This window comes from Galeopterus variegatus, unplaced genomic scaffold, assembly GCF_000696425.1.
Source record: "Galeopterus variegatus unplaced genomic scaffold, G_variegatus-3.0.2 Scaffold1321, whole genome shotgun sequence".
Lineage (NCBI taxonomy): Eukaryota > Metazoa > Chordata > Mammalia > Dermoptera > Cynocephalidae > Galeopterus > Galeopterus variegatus.
Genome location: NW_007727432.1, coordinates 359247 through 378642, shown reverse-complemented (window position 1 = coordinate 378642; position 19396 = coordinate 359247). Strand labels below are relative to the sequence as shown.

At 40.2% G+C, this 19396-nt stretch overlaps 1 protein-coding gene across 1 annotated transcript in view; it reads right to left on the bottom strand.

Annotated features, from left to right (window-relative positions):
- LHFPL1 (lipoma HMGIC fusion partner-like 1) overlaps positions 1–4930 on the bottom strand; it is a 34181-nt gene extending 29251 nt beyond the window's left edge. Inside the window, exon 1 of the mRNA XM_008576264.1 lies at positions 4601–4930. The gene's annotated coding sequence lies outside the window, so the exon portion shown is untranslated. The remainder of the gene's footprint in view (positions 1–4600) is intronic.
- Between the last annotated feature and the right edge of the window lie 14466 nt (positions 4931–19396).

Here is a 19396-nt window from a genome sequence, read left to right as displayed (position 1 = left end):
CCATTCCATAGCATCATTTGGTCTGTGGGAACATTAGATAAAGGATATCTGGGAGCTTTCTAAGATCCAAAAGAGCAGTGGCAGTCACAATACAAACATTACCAAAAAAGGCCATTTAAAAACATAATGTGAAAAAAAAAAAAAAAAAAAAAAAAAAGTTGGTGCTATAGAGACAGAGAGTAAAACAGTGCTTACCAGAGACTGGAGAGGGGAGGGGGAAAGGGGAAACAAGGAGAGGTTGGCCAATGGGTACAAAATTACAATTAGATAAGAGGAATAAGTCCTGATATTCTATTGCACAGTAGGGTGACTATGGTTAGCAATTAAGTTTTGTATATTACATAAATAGCTAGAGGGGTGGCTTTTGAATGTTTTTGCCACAAAGAAATGATAAATGCATAGGTGATTGATACATTAACTGCACTGACCTGATCATTATACGACCTATATATGTGAGAAAACATCAGATTAGACCCCATAAGTATGTACAATTACAATGTGTCAATTAAAATAAATAAATAAATGTTTTAAAGTGCCCATGGAATTAAACGTTAGAGAGATGAAATTTATATACTTTGAATGCAAAGTTTTCTAAATCATAGGCTTGACCTTATGCATCCAGTCAAGGAAGAGCTCTCAGAGTTCCAATTGCTCAATATTTTCTGAGCACAAAATGAGTTCCCGCACAGCTCCTCCTGTGGCTGGATAGGAAGGCAGGAGGACATGTGAAGTCTGTGAAGGGACACTGTGCATGTACAGGGAAGTGCATTCTAGCAAATGCTTTTAGTTCCATAGCCTGCAATGGAGTAATCTCCTTCATGACAGCCCACAAGAGCAACCCAAGTTCATTTCCAGAAACTGGCTGAGTCACTTTGTATTTACATAAATAAAAATCACAAACAATTCTATGCTTCCTTTTATCTTAATTCCTCTTTATATGTCATGTATGCAACAGCTTTGTTTCCCTCTCCTGGAATGTCTAGCCACATAGCCATACTGGATTTCAGGAATTTCAGGAATCAAGAACTCACCTTGCTGCTCCTGCTGACTGGTCCAGTAACCAGGCATTGCTAGGATTGCAGTTGGACCTCTCTCTCTAGGTGTTTACATTATCTCTCATCCCTCAGTTTCTCCATCTGCTAAATGGGTCACATGCGTTTCTGAGAGTGGTTCTATGAAATGCAGTGAGTGTGGCCAGAAAGTTGTAATCACTATGGTGGAAGCATGAGGTCTGCTCTGAAGTTACTGTCCTTCCTAAAGCCTAATGTTCACTAATCTTTAGAGATATGCTAGTCATTCTAACACATGGGTAGAGGTCACCTCAATCTATGCAGTGCAGGAAACCCACCTAAGCCATACATGTCAAATGGTTATCTCTACTGCTTTTAAAGAACTCTGGGGAAAGAGAGTATACAATTTTTCTCAGTAGCTTAAAAACTCTGTCAATATGTCATTGATTATATCCCTTTTTAAACCTTTCCTACTACAACAAGCCAGTTCCTTTTGTTGGGTCCTCACAGGGGATAGAGAACAGCTGGCCACTGTCCTCCAGATGAAAGCACTTCATTAACTCACATTGCTGTTAGGTGACCTTTAGCATTTTTTTTTCCCCAAAATGAGCATTCACCCGGTCCCTGTGGAGTTATATTGTCAAGGCTTCAATCATTTGTTCTCACTTTTTCACTCTCATGTGTACCTACTTGTATGTGGGCACATAAGGATCAATGAAACTGGAATCATTGCTTTTATATTTTTCTTGGTAGAGAGAAACAAACTGCTTTCTCTATCTCACCTCCTCCCCAGTGCCCACAGAAAAAGACACAAATCCTTTTGTTCTCACTTGGGCTTGTCATGCAACTTCTGAGTTAAGGAAGGCACCACATTACTAAGGGCAACAGGGTCCAGGCAAAACAGCCAGTGAGTTAAAGACCAGAACATAAAGTGGCCAGAAAGGGAGTCACTGACTTGCAGCTGCTGACGAAAACATAGCTGCAGAATTGCTTGTTTAGGACTGGTCTGGGGGGAGCAGCTTTATTGGCACTGGTGTTGGCAAAGGAATGTGAACAGGCCTTTCTCCTCATGTTGCCAGGCAGTGTGCATTGTCTACCTGCTAATCCTGTAACAAATACATCTTACCCAGTGTTGAGACTTCCCTAGGAAATGAGCAAGATAGGCAGGCATATGTTTTCAGTGGGTAGAGTCCTGCTCCAGAGAAATGTCTTTGATTGATGTGACCCCTCATATTAAGTTGGGTATACAAGCAATCTGAGCATTTTATATCTTTCTGCTTCAGACACAGCCTCAGAAAAAAAAATCCACTACCATTTCCTAGACAGTTCTCTCCTCATTTTCTGCCACCTGTGCCCTCAGAAGTTTCTTCTCATCTGGATATATCCACAATGGGAGTTTCTCTGGGTTTTCCTGTTCCTGAAATCATCTCATGATATAGATGTTCAAAGGGCTTTTCTTTATTTTTTATTTTTTAATTTATTTTTGGCACTGGCCAGTGCAGGTATCCAAACTCTTGACGTTGGTGTTACAAGGCTGCACTCTAATCAACTGGCCTAAAGAGCTTTATTTTTCATTTGTATCTCAGTGACTCTAAGACCTCACATTTGGCTGAAGTCTTTTCTTTCAAATTCCTTAGCTTTCATGCTTGCTAAACTTCTTCCTAGGCCTTCTCTCTCCTTCCCTCTTCATTTAGTCTGGGGTAGAAAGACTAGCAAAACTAGCTGTGTTGGGTTTATTTATTTGCATCTCTCCATTGGTGGAGATGCTCACAAGCAAGCAAGGCATTAAAAAGCAGGAAGCCAGAGAGTAAGTGAAAAGAGAGGACCACCCAAGCTCTGATAACCTACACAGTCAACTCTAAATAGTAGAGTTGGCCATGCAGAGACTGAGAGCTCATAAAAACAACCTCCACATCAGATCCTGGGCTATTTCTTTTCTCCAGAGTTTGAAGTTGGAAACTTGGGAATTGAAATGATTTCCCCAATTTCATATGAGCTTCTCCTCCCTCCCCCAAAAGTGCTGCTCAGTGAGCTCCCCATCTGGCTTATGCTTTGGAAAGTAGGGTGCCAGCTAGAGATCTTCATCCCAGTTCTTACTTGGGTTAGACAGATGCCACCGCACTCAGGGATCAATTGGTTGACTAGGAGTCCTACCTCACACCTGCAGCCAGTTAAAGCTACTCCTACCAGCTTCCTTGGCAAGACACTGGTAAGCCCTAACGACAATGCACTAACTGGTAAATCATCTCCCCACACCCTTCGGTTCATAGCCCCAGCCCTGCTATTGTTGCCCAATCCCTCTACCTCATGGCCTCAGCTGGAAATAAAATAAAATGCTACCACGGCTGATCACCTCCACTGAAAGAGTCTGGCCAGTGGGGGAAGGAGAAGGGCTGAATACTTCCCCAACCACTTCAGAGGAGTTGAAAGGCAGCGTGGTATATCAAGAGTGTTTCTCAAAGTGGGGGCTCTAACTCCCCTGCATCAGAATCACCCTGAGTGGTCGTTCAAGATGCAGACTATGACACCCCTCCCGGATACACCGAATTCAAATTTATGGGAATCTGCATATTTGTTTAAATCCTCAGTTGATTCTGATGGGAACTAATGATTGAGGAATACTGTTTTAGCTAGCGGGAAAAAAAAAGTCCAGATTTGGGGATCAGACCTGAGAGTCCGGCCCTTACAGACTATGTGAACTTAAGAAGATCACTTCAAACCTCTGAGCTGCAGTTTCCTTTATAAAATGGAGATGATGGAGCATAAAGTTCAAGTGAAACAACATCTGGGGTATACCTAACAGCAGAATGGGTGTCAATTCTCCCCCTGGATCGGAAAAGACCCCATTCAAGGCTTGAAGTCATCAAGAAGCAGAATATCACTCCTGTCCCCTCCTCCCCCACACCCACTCTATTGGTGATTACTCTTCACTCTTGTGCTTCTTGCTGCTTTCAGTTTCCCACCACGAAATAGAAGCACTTGGCCAAGTGTTTTTTGCAAGAATGGATTTATAATTAAACTATTTCAGGTTCTTCTGGAAATCATCATGCTTGGCACATAGTAGGAACTGACAAATATTTACTGAATGAGTGCAATCTTTTATTTCCAGCCCGACTGGCCTCAATATCTGCATTTCAGTTTAACCTCATCACTCTGTTTCAGTTCCATAACTCCAGTTTAGGCAAGTCTAAGAGATCAAACTACCACACCAGTAAACCGGATCCATTCTTACTTTATAGACAGGTCAGAACAAAATCCCTCCCTTTACTCCCAGAGACCTGCACTTCCTCTCCTCAGGTTACCAACTCCCCTGGGGAAACAACTAGAACTTAACCCTTAGGTCCTCGAACCTTGTCAATATGAAATAGGAATCCAGCCTGATCCCTCCTCGCCTCTGTGCAAACAACAGACTATGAGGAAGTAAAAATGCACCAGGCTGCCCTTGGGAAGAAAATAGCTTCTCTGAGTGTGGAGATGAAAGAACAGGAAGCCTGAGAAAGGAAGGGGAGAACGGGGCCCAGCAAGGGGAGAGCAAAAGCAGTTTCTTATCCAGCTGTTTCAATTTCATTTGGCCCAAGTTGCATATTTACCTTCTGACCACGAAGGCAGACTGACTTGTTCCCTCTTTTCCGGGCTCAGATCTGAGAAACAACTTCTCCTCACAGCTTGTCAGATGTCAGCCGGGGATGGGAATCCCAGCTGCTCTTTGCAGTGATGCCTGAAAATCTTGCTTTCTTTACCTTTGGGAAAGAGGGGCGGAGTCCAACCTAATAGGAATTAACTCTAAACATGCTGGAGGCTGCAAACTCAGCCTCAGAAGTGCAGGCACTTGAAGTGTTAAGTAGCTTAGCAGGCAATGAGTTCCCCACCTCCAACCTCACAGCTGCCAAGTCAGCTGTGTGTGTGTGTGTGTGTGTCTGTGTGTGTCTGTGTTTGTGTGTGTGTGTGTGTGTGCCCGCGCGCGCACGTGTGTGCAGGCGTGCCCACGCTTGCGTATCTATCTCACTTCCTCACCTGCTGCCCAAATGCCTGCTGAGGAACAGAAGGTCTCCCTAACTTTCCTCCAAAGCCCTAAATAATCTTGACCATATAGATTTGGTAACAGATCTATATGGCTGGAAACAACCGAGAGAGCACATTCAGACGGAGTAAAACAGAATAACCTCTTTTCCCCAAACTGATTCCCACTGTCTGATGGGGAAGGTCTCCAACAGAGCAATCTTTGATTCCAAGATGTAACAAACTTACATTTCAGAAACTGTTGAAATCACAAATTTAGAGAGCTAAGTAATACCTTTTTTATAACAGTGTTACCAAAAGTCAGTATCTAATTTGTCCCAGCACACGACTAACTGCTTTTCTGCTTGGGAAATGATGAATGGGGCTTTGCCTGACGCTCTGCTCCAACCTTAATGTCATGTCTTCCACCTATGAATGTCCCTGGCACTCCCTATTTAGCCTGGAAAACTTATTACCTTCTACCTTGTACTTTTTTTCTTTTTTTGCATATGTGTCTCATTTTCGCTCCTGGATGCCTTGTGAACAGAGAACTTAGCTGAGTAAATCAAAATGAGTTGGAAAGAGAAGAGGTAACTAATTTAACTGAACAGAGCAGACTGGACTGATCCGAAGTATCTGTGCTTCTATAATGGCCCCATTGCCTTCCCAGAATGTTATAAATGTTATCAGGCCTGTTTTCTTGCATTTTGTGGCAATAATTCAAAATGTGAGAGTAAATGAACTAGCAGTTTAACACATTCAAGGTACCCTGATTAATGAAGTTACTGAAGTTTTTCCTGCCTACTGTGGATATAAAGCATGCGTCCTGCCTTTTATCAGGGATATAGCCTTATGCATGCATTTGTCTATCTAGCTACTTTCCATCAGCAGTTTTTAACCATTTTTTTCTGCCCCAACACACTGATAAATCACATTCCCATCTGTAATAATAGCTTGCTGAGGCAGTTTCTGGGGGATGGACAGGTGACCCCTTAGATGGAATGTCAGACTTTTGGCAGCGTAAGCTCCCCAGATAATTTTTATAATCTCCCAGTTGTTGTCTCCTTAAGGATAACTGCTTCAGATACAGGACTATAAAAAGAAAAATGCTAGGCCCTCCTTCATTAAATCTATATTAAGAGACACATAGTAACTGTGTGTGAGATGTGGCTGAAATTTTTGATATATGAAAAATAGTTTATTCCACTCTGAACCGGTAAATATTGCCCTGTGATTAGTGGCTATACCTGTCATTTGGGGAACCTATCACTATTTGGAACTCTATAAAGAATGCATTTTTACTCCCCTCTTTTTATCCTCTTTTCCCTGTGCTTTTATTTCCCTTAAGTGAAATAGTAAGGACACTTAAGTGTATATTAAATAATAATATAATTTACTGGGCAATGTTTTATTTACTGTTCTTAATTTAACAGCTGATAGTTCTCTCAGAAAAAAAATTGCTTGCATCTTGTGGCTTTTGATATTTTTTCAATTAAAAATACTCTTTAGCCATGCTTCCATAAGATCACATGGGAAGGACTGAGATGGAAACACTTCTTGTAATGTATTTAGGGGACAGGATGGTATACAGTATTTCTAATAATGTTAAAATGTGTATTGGCCAGAAAACCAGGCAATACCTAAATCCTGTCTCTGATCAGCCTGGAATAAGAGATTCTGCAAAGACAAGATATGGGTGACAGGTGATTCTGATACATATCCTCATCCCTCTCCCTTGTTTGCCAAACATTTCTCTATACACTAGCATTTCCCAAGCAGGATCAACATTCCCACATTTTGCAGTCTAGACAAGAGGTCAGCAAGCCAGAGCCTCTGCATGCCAAATCCAGTAGGCTATCTGTTTTTGTGTGAAGTTTTATTGGCACACAGCCACAACTTATTCATTTATGTACCTCTGTGGCTGCTTTCATGCTGCAACTGCAGAGTTGAGTAGTTGTGACAGAGATCTTATGATCCACAAAGCCTAAAATATTTACTATCTGACTCTTTACAGAGAAAGGATATTGAACCCTGGTTTAGACCTATACCAGTAGATTGTAGTAGAGACATTATGTTAATTATTAGAAGAAAGAGGTTGAAAAGGAAGGGTAAAAAGTAAAATAAAGAGAAATGTTTCTTGCTTTCAGCTTTGTTAAGGTGATGGTTAACCCCCACCAATTCTTTAAAATCTACTGCCTGTGAGTTAACAACTAGCATTCAGTATAAGCCAAATATCTGGTAGTCTTGTAAAAATGTATTTCTCCATTAACTATCTTTGAACCTGTGTCGATGTTGTTTACCTACATATTTTAAACTATTGTTTTCCAATATATTTAAAATGGTTTTCCTCTTTTTTCAGAGTTTCTTATTCTTTGGGAACGAATTGTTTTTGTTTTTTAGAAAGTTTCTTATTACTATGAACATATGGTCTGTTCTAATCTTCCAAGAAGGGCACCTTTATTTCTAAAGTCATTTCAAGAGTCCCATTGCCCTTAAACTCTGGGAAGTTTGCATATAAGTACTTGCAAATTAAAACCACATAGACTCTATGACCTGTCACCCATGCAGATTGAATATGGAAGGTACTCCTTGCCTATACTATAGTTTCAGTTCTAGACTGAAAACCTACAGATGAAACCCATATTTCTTTAGTATATAAAAATCAAAACCAACAACTCTTCTTGAGTTTCCTTCTTGACCTCAGAGGATGAACTGATAGTGTTAATCAATGATGTGGTATACTTGTAATTGCTTAGTAACTGGCTTCAGAGTGGAGGGGGTGGGTGCAAGAAAGCCCTAATTAGTGGCATTAGCTGATTCCTACAGTGTAGATACTCCCACCATGGCCAATTTCATGCTACCGACTTGATGTCAAGGAAAGTGGAGTTGGGAAGAGACATGCACAGTCAACTCTCAGAAAGTGGTACAAGTCAGCTCCAGCACACCACTGACACTCAGATTTAGAAAATTACTTCAGTCTTTGTCTTTGTATATTTATAAGCTACATACAATATTAACCAAAATGGGTTAACTATCATAAGTGTTTCATATGTTACACACACAAAACAGGCTTCTCCCTGCTACACAATATATTAGCTGGCACTGAAACATTCCAAAAATGTTTTGCTTCACCAACTTTTAAGCTTTTACAGTACAATTTGTGTATTATTTAGAAGTAAACCAAAAATAAATTGCTCATGGATCTTGATGACTGCTTTAACAGCTTTTGAGGGAGGATCTTTATTATATTTATAATAGATGAAAATAAACCAGATTGCAAATCCTTTTTTAACTTAAATTATGCACCAAATTTTTGGTCCAAATTGCATAGAGTAAATTAAACTAAATTGCATTATATTAACCACTATGAGTATCTTTCTATAAGCATCTTTATATTGAAATAAACTTTTAAAAACCCAGTGAAAATTTCCATCAAGATGTTGAATGAAACTCTTAAAAAGACCTATATACCAGAATTCTTTATACCTTTTGACTTCTGCATTTAAGGTGCCCCAATGCTGAACTAATTATGAGATTGATTTGCCTAGGAACAGAAAATCTACTCTCTCATGCTCCCATTAGTCAAGGTTTGAGTAGAATTTTATTCCTAGGGCAGTGTCCTAAATGATGGTGCAGAGAGCGTAAAGAACGAATGGTCTCCCAATTAACTCAGCAGTATTTCTCTGTCATTCTTCCCTATCTCACCTCTCTCACCACAAAGCCATCGGTGTCTTTTGAAGCCTTTCTAACACTAACACCCCTTTCTTCTCAGCCAGCCAAACCATGTGGAGGAGTGGCCACTTGTAGCATAACTGATTTTCCAAATCACCCCGATTTGCTTCCCAAAGAACAATCTAATTCAGTTTTAGAAAATTCAATGAAACAAGAGAGGCAGCATTCCAGAACCAAGAAATCATCCTGAAGCAAGTCACGGAGCTTTGTCAATTTGGGGACCTCAGTCACATAGACTTTGGTTTCTAGGCAACCAGTTGGTTATTACAGCATTGCAACACTTTCCTGGCATTGCTGAATGATGTAGCCAGTCAGACTACTCCAAAAGACCTGGGCCAACCACAGAAGAACACCAAAAGAGCTGAAAGGCTGAGTGTGTCTTCTGCCATTTCAGTGCTGGCTTAGAGGCTGAAGGAAAAGTGAGGGTTACAAAAAAACAAAAAAATGCTCAGGAAATGAGATATAGAGCTCAGGAAATATACAACAGCCTTTTCCATGGGAGTAACCTGATAGAGCCAGTGGCTGGCCAGTGCAGACAGTGTTACAAGCCGGACTACTTGCCCACACACAAAAAAATGAAGCAACAGCTGCAGGACCACACAATAAGAAAAACCCTACTCTATGGACCTCAGCTTTGTTCTGCGGGTAAGTATATGGGTGCTAGGTTAAGACCACCCTAGGACACATTTGGCATTTACCTAATGATCTGTAGTATAAACCACGTTTTCTTGGCAGCAGTGAGTAAAACACAATTGACAACCAAAAACAAACTTTGTTTTGCCTCTTCCTGGGATGTGATTCTGCTTTCTGAGGACATCATAGGCACATCAGTGATTGTAAAGTCCCTTCTATCTAGAAGACCTCCCCAGGAGGCTTTCACCAAGAATATGTTTCTGGGAAATGTACACAAACAATACCTAAACTTTGCAAGTAGGACTTGCCTTTTAATGAGTAATAGTCCCTAAATTTTAATAGTAAAGTTGATCCTCACAACAACCTTATAAAATAGGCATTACTCCCATTTTCACAGCAGGAAACTGAGGCTTAGAAAACTTAAACAACTTTCCTGAAGCCACAGAGCTCTTAGGTCTGCTAAGTAATGGATTCAGAAAGGACTTGGAGACAGAAGACAGGCTGGACGAGAGCAGAAGGCAGGGACAAAAAGGGACATGAGGGAAAGAAAGAAATATAGTATGAATCCTAAATTTCTGCTTTGAGAAAATGGTTGCATAAAGATATCCTTTATTAAGATAAGAACAAAGGCACATAGCAGTGTCCCTGCCTTACCACACCACTTCGCCTTGGTGATGGACAGTGAGGATCAGTAAATAACTGAGTAGCTTGGCTATTAGGTTCAAAGCATCTCTGGAACATCCCAGTGGAGATGTATAGTAAACACATAATTATATGGGTCTAGAACTCAGGAGAAAGTTCTGGGCTGGAAGTTCATGTGTAGAAGACAGAATCCCTACGAGTAGATGATATGACCAAGATGTTTGTCAAATATGAGAGCCAAGGACGGGAGCAACTCTGAGAAACACCCATATTTAAGAGATGGCTAAAGAGACAAGGACTTTGAAGGAGACAAACATTGGTCTACCACCCTGTTTCCCACACACCACAGCCTCTCAAGGACAAGAGCTGTCTCAGGAAGAACTCACTCAGGAAGGATGTGGGGAGGTGGGGGTAAGGGGTTGAGGGGGCAGTGTGGTTAAAAGTCCTTCCAGTTTTAAGTGCTTTATCGACCAACTGTTGTCTAGAGGTAACCAAGGATGAGCTGTGAGAAATCCATCTCACTCAGAAGTGTAACCATATTTCCAGCTTGTTTAAATAAGTCTTTTTCACTTTTAATGAGTTCTAAAGGGAAACTTACTAGCTGACACTTGCTGTGCTTGGCAAAGGGCCATCAAGTCTGGTACCACCTCGTTTTCTTTCTTGAATTTAGACAAATTTTGAGAAATGACAGGGAGGCTGGATGCAGGTTCAAGCACCTTAAATTGGCCTTGAGTAGCTTCAAGGCATGGGTCTCTTGTATCTTTCTCTTTCATTCTTGTGGGATACCACAAGCTAAATTAATGCTGTGGGAATTGCTCCACAAATCAAAGACTCTCTGTTTGACCTTGGGCAGTCACTTTCACTTTTCTCAGAGCTCAATTTTCCCAAATAGAGAAAATTTTTAGAAAATTAAAAACCATCTTCATAAACTGTGGGAACAGATCATCCATTAAGTTGTGAAATGATTTAGAGGACATTGTTACTAATATTACTACTATTTATGGGAGCACTACATTCATTCTATGATGATTTGTTGGCCACCTATTATGTGTCAAGCACTAGAGATACACTGATAAAAGAAGACAAAGTCTCTGCTTTCAAAGAGCTCACATTCTAGTAGGAAAGACAGCCAATAAAACAAGTGAACAATTAATGAAATACAGCAATAAGTTCTAAAAAATAAAATAAAATATGAGCATAAGATAGGGTGTTGGGTGAGAACAGAGACAAATAGAAAAATAATCCTAAAGTTCATGTGTAACCACCAAAGACCCCGAATAGCCAAAGCAATCCTGAGCAAAAAGCACAAAACTGGAGGCATCACACTACCTGACTTCAAAATATACTACAAAGCTATAGTAATCTAAACAGCAGGGGACTGGCATAAAAACAGATACATGGACCAAGGGAACAGAATAGAGAACCCAGAGATAAATCCACATATCTACAGCCAAATGATCTTTGACAAAGGTGCCAAAGCATACACTGGGGAAAGAATAGCCTTTTCAATAAGTGATTCTGGGAACACTGGACATCAATGTACAGAAGAAAAAAAAACTAGACCCCTATTTCTCACCATATACAAAAATCAATTCAAAATGCATTAAGGACTTACATTTAACATTTGAAACTATAAAACTACTAGAAGAAAACATAGGGGAAACTCTCCAAGACATTGGTCTGGCAAAAATTTTATGGAGAAGACAACTAAAGCACAGCCAACAAAAGAAAAAAATAGATAAATGGAATAACATCAAACTAAAAAGCTTCTTCACAACCAAAGAAGCATTCAATGAAGCAAAGAGGCAACCAGCAGAATGGGAGAAAATATTTGCAAACTGTTTATCGAACAAGGGGGGATTGATATCCAGAATATACAAGGAACTTAAACAACTCAACATCAAGAAAAAAAGAAATCTGATTTAAAAATGGGAAAATGAGCTGAATAGACCTTTCTCAAAAGAAGATATACAAATGGCCAACAGGGATGTGAAAAAATGCTCAATATCACTAAACATCAGGGAAATGCAAATTAAAACCACAATGAAATATTATCTCATCCCAGTTAGAATGGTTATTATCAAAAAGACAAAAAATAACAAATGCTGGTGAGGATGTAGAGAAAGGGGAACTCTTATACACTGTTTGTGGGAATATTAATTAGTATAACCATTATGGAAAACTGTATGGAGGTTACACAAAGAACTACAAACAGAAGTACCATATGATCCAGCAATCCCACCGCTGTGTATTTATCCAAAGGAAAAGAAATTAGCATATCAGAGATATCTACACCCCTTGTTTATTGCAGAACTATTCACAATAGCCAACATATGGAATCAACCTAGGTGTCCATCAACAGATGAATTGATAAAGAAAATGGGGGATATATACACAATGGAGTACTACTTGGTCATAAAAAACATGAAATCCTGTCATTTGCAGCAACATGGATGAACCTGGAAGACATTATATTAAGTGAAATAAGTCAGACCCGGAAAGATGAATACAGCACGTTCTCATTCATATGTCAGAGCTAAAAAGAAATGTTAAGTTGGAAAAAGATAGTAAAACCCAGGGGCAAGATGGCAGACTAGAGGTGCCCAGAGCATGTCCCTCTCACAGAAAAGGACCTGAACAACTAATTGACAGAAGCATCTGCGGGAGAGCACAGGAGTGCAGCAGGAGACCGGTGAAACTCCTGTGGAGCATGAAAGCCCAGGACGGCAGCACAGAGAGGAGAGAGAGGCAAGTGACCTCAGCTGCCAAATCTCCACCACTGAGATCAGTACAGGAAAGATGTTCCTTCACAGGAAAAAGGTAGGAAGAGGGCCCACACCAATCAACACTACAGAAGCCTGAAGTTCCTACTGCAGGAGGATTCCACAGCCCTTGCAAGCCCAGAACTATGTTGGGGGAGCTGTCTAGAATAAACACTGCATTGCTCCAGAACAAGAATACATACTGTGCACTTTCCACCTCCCACCCTGATGACCCAAGCTGTTGCAGTACAGTGCCATCTTGAAACCAGAACCACTGCAGGAGCATGCTCTGCCCTGAAACCAGTAGTCACTGTACTCTCTCACAGGAAAGGCTACAATGCCCTATCCCAGCAACTTGAAGCCTGGACCCAGGAGCAGCCATGACTCAAGTCTTGCACGTCTGGAAAGGCAATCCCAGGACTGCTGAACTGACGCACCCCCATGTCTCCAGTCAGAGATCAGACAGACAGACGGCCCCTCCCCAACCAGTTGTCTGAGTTCTGTGCACCCAAGCTTCCAACTTGGCAAAACAGCTTACAGGTCCCTACCCTAACTAACACACCCTCAGACCACTGGAGCTAAAGTGCATCCATGCCCTCATACAGAAGCAGCGGGTGGTCTTGCCCTCAACAGTACCATCCAGCAGCTTCAGCCACTGCCCAAGAAGTGGCTGGGGGGGCCCCCTGTTGGCAGCCCTGTCTAGTTGCCTCTCTCACTGCCCAAGAAGCAGCTAGTTAGGCCCACTCTCTGTAGAACTGCTTTGTGGTCTCACCCACTGCCCAGGAAGTGGCTGCAGGAGTCCCTCTCTGTAGCCCTGCCTAGTCGCCTTGCCCACCACCCAAGAGGTGGTTTAGCAGCTCTGCCCTTGGAACACCTGCTCTGGAACCACCAAGGGAAGCATGACCCTGCAACTGGCCCCAAGAAGTGGTGCAGTGCATCAGCCCCTGGCAGACCTGCACCCAGCTATCTGAGCTACAGTGTGCCCCTGCCTCTGACTCAGCAACATCCCAGCTGTCACACCACTGGTAGATTCATCCTCAGTCTTTGAGCCATTGCATGCACATACATCCAAATGAGACACAGCCTGGCTGATGCACCTCTGGCAGGCCCACCCCAGTCAGAGAATTAGCACAGCAATCCACCACTGGCAAACCAGCCCTGGAATCACTGACACACTACTTGCCCACACCTCCAGTCTGAAAATCAATCCAGCAACCCCATCCTCAGTGAGTCAGCTCCTGAGACAACTGACCCACAGTGGGCACACACACACCGAGCCTGAGAACCAACACAGCAACCCACCCCCAGCAAAGTCATGCCATTGCCACCACAAACTTCCCAAGCATAGGCTGCTGAAACACACAGAGACATAGCAAAAGTGGATTACAGCTGAGTAAACTATAGAGTCTATACTACTTCATCCATCTGGAACAAAGCCATTGTACTCTACCCAATTGACACACAAAGACACATTTTCATTTAAAGGCCTTCCCCATACAAGCCACTCTACAAACTTCAAAGAGGTGAGTGTTCCACCTGATGCACAGATATCAATGCAAGGAAACAGGAAATATGAAAAAACAAGAAAACATGATACCACCAAAGAAACACAGTAATGGCCCAATAACTGATCCCAAAGAATAGGAAATTACTGACTTGCCAAAAAAGGAATTCAAATTAATAATCTTAAGGAAACTCATTGAGATACAAGAGAATATAGACAAACAATTCAACCTAATCAGGAAAACAATTAATGGTCTGAATGAGAAATGTAAAAAGAGATAGATATTATTTAAAAATCAAATGGAAATCTTGCAATTGAAGACATATACAGAACATTTCATCCAACAGTTGCAGAATACACATTCTTTTCATCACCTCATGGAACATTCTCCAGGAGTAACCATATGTTAGGACACAAAACTAGTCTCAACAAGTTCAAAAAAATTAAAATCATATCAAGTATTTTTTCTGACCACAATGGAATTAAACTAGATATCCCTAACAGAAGGAACTCCCAAAACTACATAAATACATGGAAATGAGACAACATGCTCCTGAATGACCAATGGGTCAAAGAAGAGATTAAGAAGGAAATCAAAAAATTCCTTGAAACAAATGAAGACAGAAACACCTATGGGATGCAGCCAAAGCAGTGCTAAGAGAAAATAGCACACCTACATCAAAAAAATAGAAAGATTTCAAGTAAATAACCTAATAGTGAACCTTAAGGAACTAAAAAGGTAAGAGCAAACTAAACCCAAAATAAGTAGAAGAAAAGAAATAATAAAAACCAGAGCTAAAATAAATGAAATTGAGACTAAAAATATAATACAAAAGATTTTTTAAAAGAAAAGTTGTTTTTTTGAAAAGATAAACACAATCAACAAATCATTACCTAGACAACCAAAAAAGAAAAAAGATCCAAATAAATAAAATCAGAAATGCAAAAGGAGACACTACAACTGCACCTCCAAAATACAAAGGATCATTAGAGACTATTATGAATAACTTTATGCCAATAAATTTGGAAATTTAGAGGAAATGGATAAATTCCTGGACACATATGACCTACCAAGACTGAACCAAGAGGAAATAGAAAACTAGAATAGACTAATAACAAGTAATGAGATTTTATCAGTAATAAAAAGTCTCCCAACAAAGAAAAGCCCGGGACTAGATGGCTTTATTGCTGAATTCTACTGAACATTTAAAGAAGAACTAATACCAATACTTCTTAAACTATTTCAAAAGGTTGAAATAGACAGAATGCTTTCCAACTCATACTATGAGGCCAGCATTGCCATGATATCAAAATCAGGCAAGGACACACACACACAAAAGAAAACTACAGGCCAATATCCCTGATGATCATTGATGCAAAAATCTTTAATAAAATATGAGCAAACTGAATCCAATAGCACATCAAAAGGGTTATACCACTATCGAGTGGGATTTATCCCAGGGATGGCTCAACAGAAATAAATCCATAAATTTTGTTGATTTTTTCAAAAGACAAACTCTTAGTTTTGTTTTTTTTTTAATTCTATTCTCCATTTCATTTATTTCTGCTCTTTATTATTTCCTTCCTTCTGCTATCTTTGAGTTTAGTTCTTCTTTTTCTAATTTCTTCAGGTGTAAAATGAGACTTGATTTGAGATTTTTCCTCTTTCTATAAACTTCCCTCTTAGCACTACTCTTGCTGTATCCCATAAATTTTGATATTTTGTGTTTTCATTTTCATTTGTCTCAAGATATTTTCTAATATCCCTTGTGACTTCTTTGACCCATTGGTTGGTTGAGTGTGTTGTTTAATTTCCACATATTTGTGGACTTTCCAGTTTTCCTTCTGCTGTTGATTTATAGTTTTATTCTATTTGTGATCAGAAAACATACTTTGTATGATTTGTCTTCCTGAGTTTGTTAAGACTTATTTTGTGTCCTAACATGTGATCTATTCTGGAGAATGTTCCATGCACACTTGAGAAGAATGTACATCCTGCTGTTGTTATGTGAAGTGTTCTGTATGTGTCTATTAGATCCAATAGGCCTATGGTGTTGTTCAAGTCCTTTGCTCCCTATTGATCTTCTGTATGGTTGTTCTCTCCATTATTGAAAGTGGGGTAATGAAGTCTAATACTGTTATTGTATTGCTGTGTATTTCTCCCTTAATTCTGTCAAAGGCTGCTTTGTATAGTTAGGAACACTGAGATTTGGTGTATAAATATTTATAATTACTCTATCTTCTTGGTGAATTGTCCCTTTACCATTACATAGTGTCCTTCTTTGTCTCTTGTAACAGTTTCTGATTAAAGTATACTTAGTCTGATATTAGTACAGTCACCCCTACTCTTTTTTGGTTACCATTTGTATCAGAGCCCTTACTTTTAGCCCCTGCATTGTTCCACCTCCCTTCCAGTCCTTTGGTGCTTCTCTCTTGTGGAGCAAAAGAGGGATATTTGCGTTCCTTTTAGAAGTTAGGTATGTGCTACTAAGATACTTTATTATTTCTCTCATAAATCCAATGAACTAATGAGCAAGGCCTGTGGTCATGCAGGGGTTTGGCTGGCCCTCTCAGGGAGGGAGATCTTTAGAATATTAGAGTCTTGCCTACACATTCATGAGGCCACTTCTCTAAAACTTCCCACTGTTCCTATGTAACCACCGGGGACCAATTATATGGCACTTCAGATGCTCAAAGTCTTTTGTAAGCATCTGTGATATTGCTTATCACTGAAATGAAGCAAGGCTTAAAGGACACCTGACTTCTTCAGCCTCCTACTTCTCACTTTTTGCCAAAAGTGCCCTGTGACCATAAAATCCAGAGTTCCAGTCAAGGCTAGTGGTAGTCTTTGAAGTCTTTCCTATGAGGCTAGAAAAGGGAAAGTATAAAATGAGGATTCTCCCTAGATCTGTAAACAACTCCTTTGAAAGTCTGGTCCTTTGAACTAACACAACACCCTGCCTTCAGCATAAGCCTTGCTGCCCCTGACTGAGTGCCTGAGTTCCAAGGCTGTTTTTGGGCCTTCTACCAAGTGGGACCCTTCAAAGTAATCTCCAGGAACACTACCTGTAGGGAAGACCACTCAAAAGCAGGGCAATGGCAGTCAAGCTAGCTGCAGCAGTAAGAGTCTATCAATTACACACACTTCCATTTTCATCTTCCCATACCACAGCTAGCTAAAGTTCAGGCTGACTTCTATCCTTTGCACAGCATCATCTTCCTATAAATGCAAATATTGAGGTTGGCCATAGCTGGCTCTGTGCCTGTAGGTCTTTGATAGAAATAAATCCAATAATAGAGTTTTGTGTAAAAGTAGAGAGCTGAATGGCATCAAATAATCATGAGGCACCCTGCTGATTAAAGGGCCAATTGTCCTGAAGGTCATCCGGTCTGAGCTGGGCTAGAAAACATGGGTTGTTACCCCAAGCAACAACTTTTCCTTCAGAGCATCTATTTTAGCCCAGAATAAAAGATGACAATCAAATTTTTGACTCATAGATAGACTATATGAGGATACTTCAAAAAGTTCATGAAAAGATATTATCTTTAAATTTCATTTTTCAATGAAACTTTTTGAAGTACCCTTGTACTTTTAACTGAGACTTGCATCAGTTTTTCTTCATGTTTCCCAAAAGGTCAGCTGATAGTTGATACATGTAAGCTGATATTTTTTTCTTTGCAGGAATGACAAATGTCCAGTATCCAAGAGCTCTCATTGTTACTCCATGAAATTTCTATAAACATTGGTCTTTCAATAGACAAGTCAGAGTACACAAAGTGTAGGATTTATTGAACCACTTGTGTATAATCCCCTCATTTCCCCCTTGGTTTTTCCTACTGAGACATTTATTTATTTATTTATTTATTTATCTATCTATCTATCTATCTATCTATATCTATTTATTTTCTTTTGGGCAGGGGTACGGGATTCCCAGTGTTTCTGCCTTGAGAAGAAAGAAATCCCTCAATAAAAATATTGTATCACCAAAAATAAACTATTGGTAAGCTTATCACAAGAGACAAACGAAAGACATCATCAGGAAATAAAAACATCTTTGGTAGATTTCAATGTGGTAGCCCCCATTTTAGTGAATTTTTAGTTGTGTACAGGGGTTTTTGTTGTTGTTTTTCAATTACTTTTTTTCCTTTCCTTTTTTGGTGAGAGGAAACTTTTTTTAAAAAGTAGAAGTTAACCACTTCGGCTTTGCTAAAGCAAGCATTCAGGACAGATCAGAAAGGTTAAGATACTTCCTCCTGATGGCTGCCTATTCTGGGCCCAGTACCGACCCTGACCTTGGGTCTAACAAATGGACCCTTTAATAGGAATTTAGCCTTCCCAGGAGGCCTTCTATCTCTTTACTTTTGCCAACTTCTTGACTGACCTATTCCATAAACCCTCTTCCCCTTTACACACAGGAGTCAGTACTCCTGAGAGACTCCCCAGGCCTCACTATAAGAGACACTGAAACCATAAAGTTTTCTGTTACATGTCCTAGCATCACACAAAGGAGTGGTGGTCTTTATGTGTGTTCCCTGGAATTTGTGGAGTATACTATAAAGCAAACGTACTTCAAAGGACCTGATTTTCCAAAGCCTTGCAGTTTCAAATATTGACCTTACAAAAAACAGAAAATTTTCCCCAGGCTATTGAGTCTCTATTGTAAGATAAAGAGTTGTAACACAGCAAGGCTGCTGGTTCAAAGACAGACAAGTTACTGATTGATATGTAAAGATACTGGGGAATTGCTGTAAGAAGGAATGTTTGCTAAGATCAAGCTTTTGTTTGTGGATTACTTAATTGCCTAATAGAATGTCATCTGACTTCTTTTTACTGAATGTTACCAGCTTCTATTGTTAATCTTGTTAAAACTTAAAGCCCACCTATGTCTCTTCCTGCCTTATGGAATGTCATCTGGCTTGTTTCACTGAAAGTTACCAGCCTATATTGTTAAACTATAACCCCACCTATGTTTCTTGCTGTAACTTCCTGGGCTGGAGAGTAAATACAGGAAGGGAACCCCAATTCGGGATTAATTTCCCAAATGGAAGGAATGCCTCTCTCTTGAGGGTTCCAGGGAAGTTAACTGCTTAGGGGCTTCTCACTGCTCAGAAGA